This window comes from Sciurus vulgaris (genome assembly GCF_902686455.1).
Source record: "Sciurus vulgaris genome assembly, chromosome: 1".
Classification (NCBI taxonomy): Eukaryota; Metazoa; Chordata; class Mammalia; order Rodentia; family Sciuridae; genus Sciurus; species Sciurus vulgaris.
In genome coordinates, this window is record NC_136461.1 from 44,224,171 (window position 1) to 44,245,117 (window position 20,947).

The 20,947-nt window shown below is 44.7% G+C and overlaps 1 long non-coding RNA gene across 1 annotated transcript in view; it reads left to right on the plus strand.

Annotated features, from left to right (window-relative positions):
* Positions 1–16,315, plus strand: part of LOC306640918 — an 87,866-nt gene extending 71,551 nt beyond the window's left edge. The window contains exons 2-4 of the long non-coding RNA XR_013757963.1: positions 9,340–10,599; positions 11,950–12,090; positions 13,129–16,315. This is a non-coding gene — a long non-coding RNA (uncharacterized lncRNA). The remainder of the gene's footprint in view (positions 1–9,339; positions 10,600–11,949; positions 12,091–13,128) is intronic.
* The last annotated feature ends 4,632 nt before the right edge of the window (positions 16,316–20,947 follow it).

Genomic DNA, 20,947 nt, shown 5'->3' on the forward strand with positions numbered 1-20,947 from the left:
CGGGACTGTTCTCCCAATAGCCATTTTTTTGGGGCATTGTGTGAGACAGTCAGCCAGCCGGCTTAATAAAGACTCTCAAATTTGGACTTCTCAGTGGTGATCTGTCTGTTCTTAAGTTGTGCCCCATAACATTTGTACCCTCTGTGTAGCTTCCAAGTGTCTTCTGGTATTTTCTGAGTATTTCTTCATCACCACTGCCTCTGCAGATGGACCATGCCTGGTGATTTACTGGTATTTTACTAAACGTTCCTGGACCCTGCGAGACCTGTGAGGGAGAGGCCTTGTTTTACCCACTGTGCAGGTTCTTGGTGGTCAGGAGCTCATTCAGGGTGAAACCCGGTCTGTGGATAACAGATGGTGCTTTCTCCACCCCACTGGACACACTGGTCCTGCCGTAAAATGAGGGCTTTGACTAGGCCATCTCCACACTACATTTTTCTTTCCATTTTTATACATTTTTTCCTTGTCTGGCTGACGCTGGATGCTGCCCTTTGTCCAGTCATTGAACCGTTTCCCTTCCCTCTGGTTCCACAATCCAGAGCCTCCAGCATCACTGGTGGAGGGAAGGGCTGCTTGCCCAGGGTCCCCTGAGACAAGCACATCTTCGGATCAAAAGTGACACAGATTCTTGCTGAAGCCCTGAATTTCCTCGGGAGAAGTTACAGATGATGGCCTTTCACTGATGGCTGCCGTTGAGCTCCTTAAAATCCTCCTCTCCTTTCCCCTCCCCTGTCTCATTGTCGCTGGTCCAAGTCACTGTCACTTTGGATTTCTTCATAAGCTCCTTGAATTGGCATTTTCACACCTCCAGTCTCTCGTCCATGCTGCGTCTAGATCTTGTTTCACGCAGGTACATCGAACTGTTACTCCCTGCATAAAACCCCACAGAGGCTTGCTTTTATCTTTGGAATAAAGCCCGAGCTCACCCCCTGACCTCGAGGGCCTTTAGAACAGCACTGCCCTCCCCACCCCCCACTCCGGCCTTTTCCCCTTCTCTGGTCACTTCAGCCACATTGGAGGTCTCTGTGCTTTGTCCCAGGACACTTCCTGGCAGGCAGACCTTCCTGCACATCTCCTCTGGGAGCTCTTCTGTGACCCCACAGGGCCGGGCTTTCCTCTCTGCTCCAGCCCTCCCTGGACCCCCTGCCTCTCCTGCTCTAAAGGGCCGCAGGCTTTTCTTATTGGCACATTGACGAGGTTGGTCTTGGTGAGATACAAGCATGAAATAGTTGTCTTTTTTCCTTTAATCATTACCTTCCTGTGTGCTTGATGGAAAATGCTTTTATGACAGATTTGAATATTTTCTGGTCAGTTAGTCCTTTAAAATTTGAGTCTTATTTTCAATTTAGAGTTCATTTTTCTCCCTGGTCCCAGCCAGGCTTTGGCCTGAGGGAAGAGGCTGGAGAGGGGAGGTGTCTGTTCTTTGGCCTCCACTCTACCCTTCCTGCACCTGGATCTTTCAGGGCCGTGGAAGCCATGGGGTGGGATGGGGCAGGAGCACCAATTATGTGCCAGACACTGTATTTTAAATGAATGAATGAAAGACATGAGCTTCGGAATGATTCCTAGCTTTGGAATCCAGGACCTCCTCAGGACCTTGGATGAGTCGTTTTTCTTCTCTAAACCTTAGTTTCTCTAATGTGGGGTTAATCATCTCTACCTGGCCCTTTGGGGTAAAGAGTAAATTTAAAATGAGAGGACAACTGTGAACTCCTCAGCAGAGCCGTTAGTGCATAATCCCGAGTGTCAAGTCCTCTTGCCCACGTGACTACAGGGCTGTGTCCACAACTGTGCATGGACATGGGAGTGAGATTAACGATAGTCATTTCATTTCCTTAAGATTCCCACCATGGTGCCTGCCAATGCCTCTGACGTGACATCATGTAAATCAAAGTCTCTAAAAATAAAGACCAGAAAACTGAGATAGAGGGAGCCCAGCTCCTCTTCTGCAGGTCACGCAGCTGGCCTGTGTGAGGAGGGAGTCCTTCCAATCCCTACGCACGTGGATGTGGGGAGCAAGCTGTCTGCAGTTAGACGGAGCCTACCCCTTTTGAAGTGCTTGTCTAATGTCCAAGTGGCCTTTCAAAGTGTCTCATTTGGGGGGTGTGTCTCCAGGTCTGGGTTGGGAGTAGGGACTGGTTTGGGGAAATGGATCATTTGAGGGTTTTAGGTCATGGGCAGTTGGCAATGGATGAGGCCAGTAATGTCATTAAACTGCAAGGGGACAGGCAAAAGGTTGAGAAAGTGCTTCTGGGGGAGGCAGAAGGTGTGCACGTGTGTATATGTGTGCCTGAGCTTGCATATGTGTTTGTGCACATATTTGTGAGCACACGCGTGTTTGTGGTGTGGCGTCCTGGTGATGACTGCCTCACTTCTTCTGAAATTTCCTTTCAATCAAATTCCATTCAACACTCTCTCCCTGAGTCCCCACTGTGTGCTGGGCTCTGTACCAGGCAATGGAGGTGCATATGTTAGACAGGACTCTGTCCTTGACCTCAGGGAGCTCAGAATGCCGCCAAGGACAGAGACACTCTGAATTTAGTTTTTGAAGAGCATAAGGTGGGCTTTTCTAGGCTGTGAAAGAGAAGTGGGAGCAATTTTTGTCTTGTGGTAAGGAGGCCATCAGCTTGTAGAACTTGAAGGGAGGTCAGTGGAACCCAGACCACCCCAATATTGTGTGAGTGGAAAGTAGGGGCCTAGAGAGGGAAGGAAGCTGCCCATGGTCTCACTGTTGTTTATTGGTAAAGGCAGGAATGCCGAACACTTTGCAGACTCCCCTCTCCTTTTTCTGGCTAATCTTAGCCTCTTTTCCCATTTATATGACATTTCTTTAGAGAAAATTTTCCCTCGCCCCCCCACCCCCAAAACCCCACCACCCTCAACCCTAGGGCAAGGCCTTGGTTTTCAACTCACTCAATTTTTAACTTCCTGTTTGGTAACACACATCATGCCTCTAATTACTTATTTAATCTCCTTCTCTCCCCCATTAGTTTGTGCACCCCAGGAGAGTAGGAGCTACACTTGTCTTGCTCTATCCAGCATAGTAGCTGCTCAATAACTAACATTTACTGAGTTCCAGTGTGCCAGGCCCTCTTCTCTTTCCTACTGCCTAGAAAGGTACCTGGCATTGAGTAGGTAATGGTATCAGTTTGCTAGAACTTCTATATCCAAGACCACAGACTGGGCAACTTCAACAAAGGAAACCTATTTCTCCTGGTTCTGGAGGCTGGAAGTCCAAGGTCAAGATGTTGTTGAGGCTGGTTCCCTGAGGCCACTTTCCTCTGATCACAGATGGCTGAAATCCCTGGAGCTTCACATGCCTGTGTCCAAATACCCACTTTCAGAGGGAAATGGGGAGGGGAAGGGGAAACACTGGGGAATGATATTGGCTACATTGCATTATTATGTTATGTGCATGTATGAATATGTAACCACAAATCCCACCATTATGTACAACTACAGTACACCAATAAAACAGCAACAACAAAATTCCCTCTTTCATGAGGATGCCAGTGATACTGGCCCACCCTAATGGTCTGGTTGTAATTTAATTACCTCTGTAAAGACACCTCCTCCAAATACAGCCACCGAAGCACTGGGGGTTAGGACTTCAACATACATGTTGCAGGGTACACGATTCAGCCCACCACAGTGATGAACAGAGAATTACTGAGGAACCCAATGGGGTGTGGGAAGACGCGGTGATTCAAAGTGCAGGCTCTGGAGTTAGGCCGAAGGGAGTCTTGGTTCTGCCTCTTAACAAACTGTGGGAACTTTTCCAAATCATTTGGAGCTGGTTTTTACTTCAAAGAGCCAGATAGTAAATATCTGGGGGCTCTTGGGGTCTTACCATCTCTGTTGCAACTGCTCACCTTGCTGTGGTAGGAAAGCAGCCACTGACAATATACAAATGAAGAATGCAGCTGGGTTCCAATGAGACCATTTCCATCAACAGGCGGGGGCTGGGTTGTTGATTCTTGATCCTCCCAGCCCCAGTTTCTGCATCCACAAATGGAGACGATAGATAATCCTTTCTTTCCTGGGTTTTTGCCAGGAGTAAATATAATGGATAACAAGCTTCAGTTATACTTGGCTTTTCTCTTCATTTGTGCCTGGTCTGGTGCTATTATGACTGTTACCTGTTACTTTGTTATAATGTGATAAGGGAATCACTCTGGTACAAAAGTCCTGGATTAGGAATCAGGAGATTCAAATCTATAGAGCTGTGTTTGTCACTATCTGTGTGGCCAGGGGCCAGTGATTTATTTCCCTTACAAAGTTAGTACCTTCATCTGTAAGACAAGGAATAAAACATCAGGCTCCAGGGCAGGAAAACAGGTGGAAGATGCTGGGCAGATGCAAGGCCCAGTCTTTTGAGTCCCTGAACCCCACAGGGAAGGGCAAGGAAGTCACCCTATTGTTGATGTGATCTGAACAGGGGAAGGCATTCATCCAGGCTCCTGGAGGGCTCCCAATGATTAGGTTATGCCCTGTTGCCTGCCTAACCCCCACCTTTTTTTTGGGTACCGGGGATTGAACTCAGGGGCACTTGACCACTGAGCCACATCCCCAGCCCTATTTTGTATTTTATTTAGAGGCAGGGTCTCACTGAGTTGCTTAGCGCCTTGCTGTTGTTGAGGCTGGCTTTGAACTCATGATCCTCATGTCTCAGTCTCCCAGCTGCTGGGATTATAGGTGTGTGCCACTGCGCCCAGCTTCTGTTCCCTCTTTTATCTGTCATCTTGAGCCCTCTTCCTGAGCCCCTGTCCTCTGCAGTTTCTCCAACCCATGACTATCACCGAATCCAGATTGGATTCCTACAGGGACTGGAGAGGAGACTCGCCTAGGAAGTGCTTCCATGGGCCCAACAGAGACTGTTCTCAGTGCTTTCCGCTGAACGGTGTCCAGGCTGTGAGCAAGGTTTTCTTTTGGGGCACTGGTTCGGTGCTTGAATGGGGGAAAAGGAACAATGCAAAGATTCTGTGTAGCAGCCTGCTCACAGCACTGGCTCTGAGAGTGGAAGGTAGAGCTAGTGTTAAGCAGACATCCTTTTTAGACATTATAGACTTTTTTTTTTTTTTTAGACAGGGTACCTATGTTGCCCAGGCTGGCCATGAACTCCTTGGCTCAAGTGATTCTCCTGTCTCAGCTTCTCAAGTAGCTGGGACTGTAGGTGTGCACCACTGTGCCCGGCTCAGACTTCGTTTTTATTGCCATAATTTTCCAAGTGCTTTGCAGTGGTGTCCGCTGAAGGACTGACCACTTTACCTGGAGCTGGGAGGACTCTGGAGACAGGAAGGAGGAGGACATGAATTGGGACAGTAACACACTGTCGCTCTAGCACCTCCTCTGTGCCCTGCTAAGTGGGTTGAATACATGATTTCTTTTAATAATGAGATAGGCATTACCCTTCACAATTTATAGACGGGGAAACTAAATCTCAGGGAGGGTAAGCTCCTTTCACAGGCCACATGACTGGGAATGCAGTGAAGGAGGACGTAAACCCAGGGCACTGGAGTGGAATTGGAGTGGTATTGCTTTGTCTTCTAGATGGGAAACGACACTCCATCCTTCCTGATGCTCAGCTTGGAACCACTGGCTAGTCTTAGGCTCCAGGAGTCCCTTCTTCCCAGTCAGAGGTGGAGGAAAAAAGTGCAACAGTTATCTTTTGTTTTAGGTGTATATATCCCTTCACTGACCCCCAGGTAGAGGATGTTCTTCCCATTGAGACTGCAGATGTGAGGGAGCCATTACTGCGGCATCTGACTTTGGGTTCAGTGCCTCTCATATTCTCCCTCTGCATATCCTTCATTTCTAGGATACAGAAGCTCCCATTTATTGAGCTGCTACTGTATGCCAGGCACTGGGTTAAGTGATTTTCACATCTCGTTGAATCTTCACCTAATTCCCAGATAGGGTTGATGTGCCCATGTTGTAGATAAGTAAACAGACTTACACAATTTGAAAAACCAACCACATAGCTGGTAGGTTACAGAGCTGGCTGTTGCCTCTAGGTCTGTCCAAGTTCAAAGTCCAAGTTCTGAGATATTGCTTTATTTATTTTATCGAATTTGAATAATGTGTATTTATTTAGTTTTATTTTCTTCCACATTTTTTATCAGTGCATTATAATTATACATAACAGTGGAATTTGTTACATAATTTCTTCATGCACAGGACATAACAATATAATTTGGTTAATATCCTTTCCCACTATGAGACACTGCTTTATTGTCCCATTATTACACTATGATATATACTTCTGCATTTATAGATCAGAAGAGAAGAAACCTCCTTGAGTGCAGGGTCTGAAGTAGTGAAGGAACACTGAATTTAGAGTCAGAGAATGGATTTGAACCTGACTTTGACATTTACCAGCAACATAACTTTGGCACTTTATTCTTCAAAGGCTCAGTTTTCTTGTTCTTAAAGTGGGTGTGATTTACACCTTGCACAATGCCATGGTTATGGTAATATAACATGGTAATTATGGTAATGTGGATATGATCAGTGTTTGAATGGATGGAAGATTCAAGCTGAGACTTCTGCATGCAAGACTGTGACATCCTGGTGCCTCCCTTGAACCTGCAGTTCAACCTGGAGAGGACCATGGGCTTTCCCATTCTAACACTGGCTGACGCGACTGTGAGGGATACCTGCCTGGTACTGTGGCAGGTGGCAAGAGGTCAAAATAATCTCCCACAAGAAACCCAACCCCATTATGTTTCATTTGACACTTTCATACTTTCTTCTTCCCTTTCTTCTCTTTGAATAAAATAAACTGTGCACATCAAAATCTTACTCAGCATTCTATAAAGGATCAAGTGCCTCCCTGAAACCCCTTGCTGTCTTGAAATTCTCAAGAAAAATCTTCCTGTGTCCCTAGGGAGAGGAGCTAGTTTGAACTTCTCAAGATACCAATTCAAGAAAGTGTGTCTCTTGATCCCACCCTGCTGGACAAATTTCCTGTAAGTGCAAGGACAATTCCATGTGACAGTTAGGATGGAAACTTTGGATCTTTAGAAATCCATCCTGAGATTTCTTGCTCTCTATTCAGCCAGCCCCTATTGCCATCCCAACTGCAGGACACAAAGAGGCCAGACACCCTCAGACTGTGGAATGGTGTCTAATGTTTGCCAGGGGAGGTCATAAGGGAAGAGTGTGGGCTATGGAGTGGGGCTGGGGGCAACTTGCTTTGCATCTCAGTTCTTCACTTTCTGATCAGTGACCTTAGGTGCTCCCAAGTTTCATTATTTGGAGATAGTGCTTCCTAATTTTCAGATCAGGTTATCAAATGACATGCTGTCTTTAAATTATCCAGCTCAGTATTGATACTTACTCACTGCTGTTTGTCAGATACCTATCATGGGTTCATTAGGGGAGTGTGACCAGGCTAGCTGAGCTCTTGGCAGTTGGCACCCAGGAGGTGCTTGTGGGGCAAGGCAGTTGTGGAGGAGGAAATTTTGTTCACAGGAATTGGGGATGAAAGGAGGGTGAAACAGTGTGGCAGGGAGAAGTTGATTAAAAATCACACTGCTATTTCTATTCACAGTCTAAATCCAAGGTGAGGGCGTGGTCCAGTGCAGCTGAATACATGTTTTTCACAAAGTCCTTTGTGAGATTTGGATTCTGAGCATGACTGCTTTGGGGCTCAGCGAGCAAAGTGAGATAGAGGTTTGGGGCAGAAGTTCCTTTCCCCATCCTGTGTGGAATATGTGCATATGCACCCAGGGCTGTGGTGGGGACTGGGGGTGTCTGGGTTCTGGTGCATGAAGCTCAGGGAAGGAAGTGCCATTCTTACTGGTGGGGAAAGCAGTAGGGAGGATCCTCCACTGAAGCTTGCAAGTGGTAGCAGCATTGAGGATAACACAGCACCTGGCATTTGTGAGACATCAGAGAAATCCAGGGAGAATCTGAGGAAGACTGAATCCTTTTGATAGCAGGTGAGGGCTGTTGACTTAATAATGTGACCTCATTTGTACCCACAGCCTGCTGGAGCCTATGAATATTCTAGCTGAGGAACCCAGGGGATATAATAATATCAGCCTTGATTCCAGAAATTATTGGGGTGGGAGGTGGCACGCAAATCACCTGAGGTGGGCTTGGGGCAAACCAGCATCAGGCAGGGTGTGTACTGCCAGGAGGATGGCAGGCTAGGCTTTGCCCTCTGGTCAAGCGGGGGTGGAAGGAGCAGGGAGCAGGGCATGAAGACTACCTCCAGGCCCTCTAGCAGGGGTACGAATGCCCAGGGCTCCTAATGATAAGCTCACAATCAGGGAAGGCTTGTTTTTCAAGCCAAGACGAGGCAGGGCTCGGGCCACATCAGACTGTGGAATGGTGTCTAATGTTTGAAGAGAAGCATGACAGCGTGGCTAGCAGCTCTGTGGCCTAGTGGTTAGGTGCATGGACTGGAGCCTGACTACCACCCTTAAATCACAGCTCTACCACCTCCTAAGAAAACTGGGCACTTAGAGTCATGCTCAGTAGGCATAAGCGGAGAGTCTGCTTTTATTGTGTACCTATGGGCCAATGGCATTTGAGGTGGGTACAATCTGATTCTGCTGTTGGGCCTTCACTGCATCTGCCTATGAGTGATGGAGGCAGAAGAGGGTCAGGAAATCAGACTATGGGTAACAAAGTCTGGTCTTCCAAGAGCCTCCTACTAAACAAATAACGAACGAGACATTACAAATATTCTTAATTGAGGAAGGAATATATGCACACTAAGTGTTCAAAGGTATAGGCTAAAACTCCCCATTTGGAACTTTCTCTAGTTCTTTTCCGAATAGATCCCTGAAATCATCTGTGGATGTGTATGTACAGCAGTGTGTCCTGATCCTTAGGGACATGTTCCAAGGGCTCCAGTGGGTACCTGAAACCGTGGTTACTATCAAATCAGATACAGACTATGTTTTCCATATACATACATATCTATAAAAAAGTTTAATTAATAAATTAGGCAAGTAAAAGATTAATAGCAAGAACTAATAATTAAATACATAGAGTAATTATAAATATGAACATAATAAAAGTTATATGAATAAGTCTCTGTCAAAATACCATATTGTACCTTATCGTACCTCATCCTTTAACATTTTCAGAACTTTGTTGACTGCAGAAAATGAAACTGTGGATATGGGGGGGAATACTACACAGGTGTGTGTATGCATGTGTGTGAGATACATGCATACTGTTATGCACCTCAAATTAATTCTATTTAATTTACTTATGATTTATTTATTATGATTTACTGAGCACAGCATTAGCACTTTGACATGTGCTATCTCATTTAGTCCTGTAACAACCTGTGTGGTAACTGTTACTTTGATTGTTCTACAGGTCAAAGGAAAGGGAGGCCTAGGAAAAAGCTACACAATCTGTCCATGGCCACAAATCTGATGAGAAGAGCTGGGAATCAAAGTCTGACCGACTGCAAAGTGGAGACACTGCTTACTTCATGCTGCCTCTTCAGCTCCTACTGGGCAAATGCTTTCTGTGAATTCAGCTTCAGAAGATCTATTGTAGGCTTTTGTGTCAGCCAGTTTTGCATTTCTGTAACAAAATACCTGAGACAAAGAACTTAAAAAGAGGAAAGATTTATTTTGGCTCACAGTTTGGGGATTTAAGTCCTTGGTCAGTTGGTCTGTTGCTTTTGGGCCTGTGGGCAGCACATCATGATGGAGAGCACTTGGTACAAGAAGCCTTTACCGCATGATTAAAAGCTCAAGAGAAGAAGGAGGAGCTGGGTCTCAATATCCCCTTTAAGAGCAAGCATACTCCTGATGACCTGAAGAACTTCTCCTAGGTCTTATCTTTTAAAAGTTCCACCACCTCCTAATACTTCCATTGGCTGGGTGCCAAACCTTTATTGCCTGGGCCTTTGAGCATCATTTATCTAAACCCTAGCATCTCTCAATGCTGAAAGATTAGAGACTCAAAAAAGATCCAGGACAGTTTATTTATTAGAGCTCATGCTCATCCACATCTCCAGTGTCCACTTACTTCACAGCTCCTGCAGAAGGTGTACTGGTTTCCATTGAACATGACTGGACTTGCTCCTGGGACCAACTGATGATGTAAACTAACTGTGTGTATTTTAAGAGTGTGTATTAGGTGTGCGAATGTATGTGTGCTAGATGTGGGTGTATATTTGGTGCGTGCGCATGTGTGTATGTATGTGTGTAGGGAATATGTTGGACACTTGATTCAGAAAGGCCTGAGAAGCAGCCATGTTGTAGGTTTGCTCTTGGCAAAGGTCAGTGGAGGTGGAGTCAGTGGAAGGAAACTTCAATTGCTTTGCTCCATTGTTGTGAGGACAGGAATGGATAGTACAGTTCATGTTTCTCCAACTTGGGGGTGGTCATAACACTGATTGTATAGTCACACTTGTCAGGGCCTCAAGAAGTTGCAGGATGGCTAAGGTGTCCTAAATTATGGATGCACAGTAAATTAGAGTATGCAGTTGCTTTTGAAATTTAAAGAGAGCATGAACATGTTATGGGAGAAATATATATTGTAGTGATTAGCAACATAGTCTCTAGAAGCAGATGGTCTATGTTCAAGTTCTGGCTCTGATACTTGCTGGCTGTGTGACATCAGGTAAGTTAATTGACCTCTTTGTACCTCAGTTTTCTTACCTGTAGAATGGAGGTAAAAGTAGTACCAACCTCAAAGAAGTGCTATGAGGACTGAAGAAATAATACATGTATTATGGTTTTGATATTGGGTGTCCTCCAAAAGTTCATGTGTGAGAGAATGCAATAAAGTTTACAGGTGAGGTGATTGGATTATAAGAGCCTTAACCCAGTCAGTGCATTAATCCATTGATAAGGATTAACTGGGTGATAACTACAGGCAGGTAGTGTGTGACTGGAGGAGGTGGGCCATTGGGGCATAGTTTTGAGGTATATATTTTGTGAACTGGGCTTAGTTTCTGTCTGCTTCCTGTATATCTTCTGCCATATCCTTCCACCAATATGTTCTGCCTCACTTTGGGCCCCTAAGAGTGGATCCTGCTACCTATAGATTAAGACGTCTGAAACTGTGGACCCCAAAATAAACTTTTCCTCTTCTAATTATTTTTGTCAGGTCTTTTGGTTACAGCATAAATTAAAAAAAAAAAAAAAAAACAAAAGAACTGTACTAAAACAACATGTAAAAGGCTTAAAATAGCATCTGTTTTAAATACTCAATAAATGTTACCTAGTACTGTTATGTGGGACAGAATAGAAAAATCACATTCATTTGAAAGATAGAACAAGATACTTCAGTGAATTTTTGTACTTACTGAAGTTAGCCTTGGAGTTTAAGAGGCAGCTGGTGCTTTTACAACCAGCTGGGTTTGCATGTTCATTCTTCATAGCAAAAGCATTTTTCTGGAAAATTTGGCACACACAGTTTGTGTAAAATACATTCTACCTGTCATTGTCAACATAGCTATTATCCTAAGGAATGTAGTTCCTCTGAGAGGTTGCTCACTTATCTGGCATTGTTAGCAGGAGATACTTGGAGATACTTTCATCTTTTTGTTCGGAAGAGCCTTTTGGGGTTGTTTGTAAGGTTTAGGAGAAAATTTGAATTAGACCTTTTTAAATTTTTTTTTTTTTTTTTTAAGATTTGGGAGTTAACAAATGAAGTCTGTGTGTTCTCCCTGTTGATTGCCCATTTACTCATCATGTAGCTATTAAAGGCTTTTGGTGATTTCTAAAGTCAAATCCACTCTTGGAGAAGAAAGATTAATGACTAAGAGTTTCCAAAAATTAGTGGGCAATAAATATATGAAAATAATTTAATCTCCTTAAAACCTCCCAAGTGTAAATTAAAACAAATAGACTGGATTTCCTGCTTTTAATCAATCAACGTGGAGAAACTGATAATACTTGGTGCTGACAAGGGGATGGTGAGATGGGCATTGGCACAGGATTGAGTAGCATCTGATCTTGTTAACAGATCCAGATCCGGCTGCTCACCGCTCGAAAGCCAATACTTGGGAGAGGAGAGCTGGTGGGAAGGAAATCAGGTTTACTCAAGGCTCAGCCCTGAGAGGAGGGAGGGGCCAGCATCCTCCAAGTTCCATCACAGGGAACTCAGGTAATGAAAGTCTTTCACAGGGAGACAAAGGAGGTTTGGCAGACAATGGGCAGGAAGGCTATTGCTGAATGAGGTCCTCCTCATCCGGGGGTGTGATTCCCCCACTTTTTCCCCTCTAACGGAGCATGTCAGTTGACCGTGGCCTTGCAGACTTGGCTCCTGTAGTTAAACCTCAGGGAAATTTACATTCTTTGTGTTAGTTGATGCACAAAACTGTAGAATGAAAGGTGTTACATATTATGATGTTCTCTGAAGGTCACCAGATGTTCTGGGTTCTGTAAATCTAAAGAAAAAAATATTTATCAGTTAACAATTTAATAATTTAGAATGCTGGGCAAAGAGAGGAGAAGTAACTCTGCAAAGGACATCCCCCGAAGGAGTGGCCACTGTTATCATAGCCTAAAGTAAAAACGGCATATAATCAATATCATCCTTGAAATGACCATTAAATGCAGCACACATGTTTTTTGTTTTCTATTTACCCATACTATTTTGTTTTAAAGCCTTTTTATTTTGAAAATTTCCATTACACAGAGAAATAAATTAGGTGTGGAAAAATCTCTCTGGAGCCTTCACTCAACCTTGGTCACCATCAGCATTTGCCATATCTGGATCATTTACCAACCAGCCTCCTGCCTTTTATTTTCTTCAAATATTTTAAAGCAAATTATAGACATTATACCATTATGTCATAAATACTTAAGTGTACATTAAAAAGTGAAGGTGAATGGCCTAATGCCATTATTGTATGTAACAAAATTTATTGATGTCATCTAATACCAAGTTTCCTTTATCCGCTAAACAGTGTCTTTTAATAGTTGGTTTGTTGAAATTAGGATTCCCCAAAGGCCATAATCATTCACACTAATTCTTATGCTTAACATAGATAGCGTTGAGATGCTCTAAGCCAAATTAGAGGAAGAAAGGCAAGGACAATTATTATTATAGTCAATCATAATGGCTTAATGGAGGGAATGTTTTGACACTATTAATGTGTTTTCCTATTTTGCTTCCCTTCTTTCTTGACCTCTGCTCTAGGTGACTTGAGGCATCCATCATGCTGGAGGAAGACCAGGATTTGTAATAGAAGGAATGCAAAAACAAAACAAAACAAAACAAAACAAAAAACTTCTATTGGAATACAACATAGAATTATTCAGAAGAAAAAAACTTTGCAAACCAGATGTTGTCTTCAAAGATTTCTAAATTTCTTTAATTTAGAATTTCACAAAGAGCCTGATTGAATCAATGTATTACATTCTCTTGATGTGTAGATAAAATACCCTTGTTTTACATTAAGTCATCTCTAAGAAGTAGAGTGGAAGAGGCAGGGCATCATGCAGGGGACTGACCTTCTGGGGTTCCATGAGATGGGGGAAATATGGTAGCTAGGATGGGAGCAAGAGAGGGACAGGAAGTTGGGTGGACAGAGAGAGAAGCAAGGAGGAGTGGGGAAATCAACTTAGACTAAATGATCTTTGGCGCAGCAAGTAGGGAGCATCTTGGATAGTGGAGGTGCCACCAAGGGTAGAAGGGACTCTTGTTTTTTATCTCATTTGAGACTCTGCTGAATAGAGTGCCGTTCTGGGGTATGACCACATTCACATGGCGCGACCAGGCAGAGATAACTCAAGGGTTAGCTTTCTCGAGCTAACCTTATTTCCAGTTAGGTGCGATGAACCCTGAGAATAGCAGGGGTTTGACTGGAAAGCATTACCAGTGGGAGTCACCATGGTTGGGCAGGGTCAAGGTACCTTGTAAGCAAGGGCTGCATGGTAAACCACCTGAGGCAGGCCAAGCAGGAAACAGCAAGTAGGATGGAGTCTAGACCAACAGAGGAGACTAAAGGCCCAGCTAGAGCTATTGTGAGGGCACCCAGCCAGGCAGCCAGTGGGAGAAAGCCCGGACTATGTTACTCTCACACAGACCTTAGCAGCAGCCGCCGGACGGCTCAGGGATCCCCACTCAACCTTGCCTGGAACGGCCAGAGGAATGTTACTCTTCACCTGCCACAAAGTCACTGAAGCCCCATCTCTTCTCTTAGAACCAGATGTCATCTTGGAGAGGAGCCAGGAAGAGAGCCAGAAGACCAATGTGTCTGAGAGACTAAACCTTTATTTCCCCTTTGAGAGTAAACATTCTTTGAAGGGACCATTTAAATTATGGTGTTATGCTGAGGTTCAAACCTGATTAGCCATTGAGGGAATCAGATTGCATTTTTGAATATTTTCAAAAATCAAATCCATTCTCAGAGGACACAGATCAGCCAGTATTGAAAGACTTCAAAAAATATACCAGTATATGACACCCACCCAAATGTATCCACCCAAATGTAAATGAACGCAACTGTCCCATACTTTCTTCTTTTGAAATTTGTAAGCATTGGAAAAAAATATAGAAAATTTTTGGTTATTAGGAAAAAAGTTATAGGTAAAACAGAGGGAATGTGTGCTTGATTGATCTGTGGCCACCCTGGTGGCCAGTCCACCTTCTCCAATCTTGGTGGGGCCAGGAAGCACAGTTAGCAAGAAGGTTGCAGAATGCGCAAGTATCAGGTGGAGGAGAGGAGGAGGACCATGCCTTTCCCTCCCTGCTCCCTGGCCAAGGAGATACCTTGCTGCCTACAGGTCCTGAGCCGCGGGCAGCGGAGGTCGGGCTCTGATTATTCCATGGGACTTATAATGAACCACTTGAGACATTTAAAAAAAAAGAGTATATGGAATGTTTTCCCTTAAATTGTGTAAATATGAGCTCATGAGCACTGTCCTAGTTTTCATCCAGAGACATTGGAGGAATTTTCCCTGTTGAAAATATTTCAAAGGTCGACAGGAGATATAAAAGAACACACCCTGAGTGTGACTTGTTCACCATAGCAGTTACACACAGGGCGATTCCTATGGAATAATATTAACCGAAAAGGCAATACATCGATTTATGAAATAAAACTCAACTATGTGAAAACATTAAGAGAGAGGATGTGGGGAAGAGAGGAGGGCATGGTCAAGATAGTAAAAGGTTCACATTGCTTTGCGCTGGAAAGGAAGGCTGAAAGACAATCTTGTCCTCTGACCTCCCCACCATCCTTCATTCACACCCATCTTGTGGTCTGGTGGCTTCCGTCTCAGAACCATAACCATAGATAATGGATAATGGACCATAACCAGGATGATGGTTTACTCTGATAGTAAATTACTTGAGTAAGGAAACCATATCTTTATTTAACTTTCTTTCCCCAGGGTCCAGAATAGGGCCTAGAACAGTGTCAGTATAGAATAAAGTTAAACGTTAATGAAAGAAAAGAGATGTTATTAAAACAAAAAGTGAATGAAGGAAGCTGAGGTCAAATGCTTTAAGTCCCTTGAAGTGTGGTACTCTCTTCCTTCCTGAATGTTATGCTCACCTTTCCAAATTGCCCCCAGCCCTGCATTACTTATTGGTGTGTTCATATTAGTTACTTATACATGATTTGAGGATAAGACCCATAGAATGATAATATTAGCTATTATTTATTGGGCACCTACTATATGCAGGGCAGTGCTGCACACTCTCTAAAGCACAGCCAGGTCTTGTTATATGGCAGATTCTGATTCAGTAGGTGTTATGGTTTAGATATGAGATGTCCCTAAAAACTCATGTGTGAGACAATGCACGAGGGTTCAGAGGAGAAATGATTGGGTCATATGTCTTAACCCAATCAGTGAATTAATCACCAGAAGGGATTAATTGAGTGGTAACTGAAGGTGGGTAAGGTGTGGCTGGAGGAGGTGGGTCCTCGGGGGAATGGCTTTGGGGTATATATTTTGTATTTAGTGAGGGAAGTTGTCTGACCACCATGTGAGCTGCTTCCCTTTGCCACACTCTTCCACTATGATGTTCTGCCTCACCTTGAGCTCTGAGAAATGGAGCCTGCTCTTTATGGACTGAGACCTCTGAAACCGTGAGCCCCCAAATAAACTTTTCCACCTTTAAAATTATTCTCGTCAGGTTTTTCTGTTTTGTTTTAAGTCGTAGCAGTGAAAAAGCAGACTAAAACAGTAGGCCTGCATGGACCAGAGTTGCTGCATTTCTAAAAGTCGATGCCTATGCTGTGGTCCCATGACACATTTGGAGCAGCAAATGCAAAGGCTTTAACTCATTTAATTCTTTAACCAGTCCAGGGAGGTAAGGTCTGTCATTCTTTGCAGTTTGCAATAAGAAAACTGAAGGTCAGAGCAGGTGAATGAAGATCATGTACTTATTAGTGGAATTGACATTTGGACTCTCTGCTGCCCAAGTTCAAAGCGTGAGCCCTTTCCAAAGGGTCACAGCTTGCTCAGAGGTTTCTTTTAGGAGCTATCTTTTCTCTGATGGACCCTGGAAGGGGAGAGAAAATTATTTATGTTTCTAAAAATAAGCCTGGGCTGTGCTTTGGCTCTGGAGGAAGGCAAGGTCTGGGAAGGATTACCATCCACTTGAGAGAGAGACGCATCCTTTTCCGGAGCATGCAGGCTTGCTCCTCTTGCAGCCCAGGCCTGTGAGTGAAGGGCTCTTGGATCCAGCTGCAGGAGGGCCTGGCCAATCCCATGCTGCTCAGTGGGACAGCATCGGAATGGAGGCTTAGTCTTAATGGGAAAGACCTGTTTTCAGGGGCAAGTGAAGACAATAACTCACATTTCAAGCACTGGCAGGTTCGTTAACTCATCTTGTATTTTATTTTATTTATTTTTTAGTTCCAGAGATTGAACCCAGGGATGCTTAACCACTGAGCAATATCCCCAGTCCTTTTTATATTTTATTTTGAGACAGGGTCTTGCTAAGTTGCTAAGTGCCTTGCTAAGTTGCTGAGGCTGGCTTTGAACTTGCAATCCTCCTGCCTCAGTCTCCCGAGCTGCTGGGATTACAGTTGTGCACCACCCCGCCTGTCTTGTTAGCTCATCTTGACAACCTTCCTGCAAACAGACTTGAAAACTGAGGTTCGGGCTGGTTCTCATACCTGGTCTTCTGATTCTTCCAAATCCTATGTGACACTACACTGAGTTCTTTGGGTGTTCATGAAATGGGGGTTTGGGGAAGATCCAAACATGTTACTTTTGGATGGAGGGAAATCCACAAGAAATTTTCCTGGGATCATGTAGCCACATATGAGCTAACGGTTTTGAGAGATCCCTGGACTCTTTAAAGTATTTATACTTTAAAATAATTAAGTATACATATATTTATGTAGAGTGTGGATCCTTATTATTCATGGATTTCCTATTTGTAAATTTGCCTACTCGTGAAAATTTATTTGTAACCCCCAAATCAGTACTCATGGTACATTAATGTGTGTGTGTGTGTGTGTGTGTGTGTGTGTGTGTATGTGTGTGTGTGTATGTATTGCTGAGGATCAAACCCAGGGTCTTTTGCATACCTAGCACACACTCTACCACTGAGCTGTATCCCAGCTGCCATGATGTTTTTCAATCCCTTGTGGACATGTCACCTGATACTTGCTTTCCTAGGAGGTTGAAGAAGATGAGGTAACAGTGGCTGCTCTTTTGGGGATTGTCTTGGGAGAGTTACTTGGACTTCTCCTCCCTAATCCTTTGGCAAGGGTTATGGCAAGAGTTATGCCCTCTTGCCAGGCATTCTCAGTTCTAGAGAGAAGCCTCACCTAAATGATTAAGATGTTAACTGCTAAATAATCTTTCCTCCAAGTTACAGAACCTAGAACATCTGGTGACCTTTGTAATGCCCCTCCTTCGTCTTTACTTCTGTGCATCAACTAACACAAAATCTCTAAATTGCTGTGAGGTTTAACTGGCAGAAATATAAGATGTCTGTTTTGAGAAAATACAGGAAGTAGCCACAGGAGGTCCCTTGTGATGTTTCAGCCAGAGGGGGGAAATGGGCCCTGCACTCAGCATGTGGAGTTTCAGCTCTGCTGCTTATTTCCCTCCTTATAAAAGCTGCTTTCTTTCCTGAGCCCCCAGGAAGGAGCTTTGAGGCTGACAGCCCCTCCATCTTCTTCAGGGCTGATTCTTGAATACACCTGATTCCTTCCTCCCAACTTTTGCCTCCTGAATATTGATCTTCAAGTGGTGAGCAGCCTGGACCTTCCTCTCTGGTGGCAGCAATGTTCTGCCTTCTTGTTCCAGCTCTCGGACTGGAGACAGTGTCCTCATGATCTGTCTAGTGCCACATGGTTCACACTTTGGTGCTTTTTGTTGATGATCCGATGGTTTAAAATGGCTCTCAAGAACAGTGCCAGAAAAATACAAGGAGACTGTGATGTGCCTTCTGGAAAACCAACCAACCAACCAACCCCCGCCCTGCCCCGCCCTTGCGAGCCGGCTTTGATGAGGTACAAGTTGCACTGCTGTCAGAAGTGAGTTTGGTGTTAGTGAATCAACAATATATATCAAACAAGGCATCTTCCAAAAGAAACACATAAATCAAGGCTAGTCGCTGATCAGTTGATGCACATGCTGTGACTGGAGGCTCTGGAATCTAACCTGCATGTCCCCCGTGGGCAATGGTTCAGGAGTCACACATTTAGTGTTCATGGTGACTTAGTGGGACACAATTGCTGCAGATGAAAAGAGCCTGGTGCCTGTCTTTCAGGGGCACGTTGACTGTTGATTCCTTTCCCTTGTAATTCTATTCATTAGCCTTTCTTGGCCGGGCCTTGCTTGTGAGCCCTAGGACCACAGTCAGGGTCAGAGGCAGTGGGGAAGGCCATGTTGGCTAGTGCACAAGGGTGCACTCTTCCGATGAAGCCTTGAGCAAGCCACGGCACCCCTGTGTTTTCCACATCTACGGAGGTGTGCCTCTGCTGCTCACATCTGTAACGGTGGTGATATGATTCCTCACTAATGGTTTGTGGTGAGGGTTAGATAAGTTAATGGGAACTAAGTACTTAGAAAACAGCCTGGCGAACAGAGCCAGGTCTGGGGTGAGGTGCCTGGGATGCAAAATTTATGGGGACACTTGTGCTGTGCTTGCTTGCTTTATTTTAAAGTCGGTGTCCTAGGTATCTTATTTCACCCGGTTCCAGCCCTGCTGGCAAATGAACATCAGTTCTGCTATTGTTAATGGGAAGTCCTTCTTCTGTCCCTCTGGAGAGATCCTGGGGCCACTGTCAGCAACCTGAGTCTGCCTGAGGCTCTCTGGGCATGGCATATATGCGCCCTCTCTGGGCTTCTCTTCTTTCGTTTTTTGAGGGGAGATGCCACCATCCCCAGCATCCTTGACTGGGCATCCACCCATGAGGGCGGTGTGAGGATCACCTGGGGTAACTGGAGGGCAAGCTTATGTAAACTGTAAAGTGCAGGAAAAATAGGAGGTGGGATTACTCATTTGTAATGCCCCTTTCTGGCTTTGTCACCCATTAACTCTCTCAACTCGATCTGAACCTGCCTGTGGCTTCAGTCTGCATCACCTCTCAGGGAAATGAGTTCCATATGGCTGACCCCTGTGGTAGGAAGGAGAACATTATTTTTATTTATCTAAAAACTACATTTAAAAATCCAATATCCTGGGCTTGGGCTATTACCTGTGGGATCATTTACATCTTTGAAGGTACTAGCATAATTTTATAGGGAAATTATTTGTGTTATCTATTATCTCATGAACCAGGTAATGTGCTAAGTGCTTCAGATAAGCCCTTTGTCATCCTTATGTCAACTCTGCCAAACAGACGTGTTATCCACATTTCTCAAGTACAGAAATGGAGGCCAGAGAGACTCAGTAATTTACTTGGAATTATAGTTAGTCAGTCGTGGGCCAGGACTTGAGTCCAAAGTGAGGGTCAGGGGAGGTGGTGGAAGCAGGTGACTCCACCACATGGGTTGGGAAGTCACACAGTAGTGTACCACCTCTGTTTTTTACCTGCTGGGTGGCCTTGGGCAAGTGACTTAGAATTCTCTAACTCCTCAGTTTTTTCACCTTCAAAAGTAATCATAAAAACATTTACCTGGTGAGTTGTTGTGAGATAAAAGTGAATTAATGTCTGTCTAGATTTACCACAGTCCCTGGCTCAGAGTGAGTCCTCATCAATATTAGCTATTATTTTAGGATGAGGGAAGCAACTAAAGACAGGGGCCTTGACATGGGGGTAACTACCCGGTGTGGTGGGGAGCAGAGATGTTTCTCTCACCAGTACTCCCTGCCTCCCCCTCCCCTGTGCCTGAGAAAGGGCCTGCTGTGGCTGGCTTCCCCCTCCCCACAGTCCCATTCCTCTGAGTCTCTTGTGGTCAGCTCTGCTCAAGCCCCCGGCCTGGTGGACTACATTTCCTCTGCCACCTGAGGACATGACTTGGTACTCAGCAAACAGCAGCATCTGTTGCCTTTGTGATTTTGGCTACGGCACGCTTTATACCTTGGCATGACAGGGAGAGGCCTTCAGGGCTGGTTGGGTGAGTGGGGAGCACAAATAGTGGCTTTGTGCAGCCAGGTCCTGAGTGGGGTGACTGCTTTCCAAGCAGGGTCAGGTGGAGGTGTCAGGGACAAAGCCAGAGTTCAGTGTTTCTTCTCTGTCCTGGGGGAGGGAGTGGTTCTTGGTGTGTGTGTGTGTGTGTGTGTGTGTGTGTGTGTGTGTGTGTGTGTGTGTGTGTGAGAGAGAGAGAGAGAGAGAGAGAGAGAGAGAGAGAGAGAGGATAGAAAGGGTTGTGTGACAGTTCATATGTGTCAGAAGTGTGCAGAGTTGATTATAAGTCAGAGCCTCCATCAGATGGATAAGTGGGGAGGAGTCACAGTGTGTCCTCTGTGTGAGCGTGTAGGAGCAGGTGTGCAGTAGATGTGTGATTGTCAGTGGGCATTGGGGTCTGTAAATGAATAGAGGTGACTAAATTTCCTTTGTCCCCTTGCTGGTTCTGTGTGGGAAGTCACTGTCCCAGTG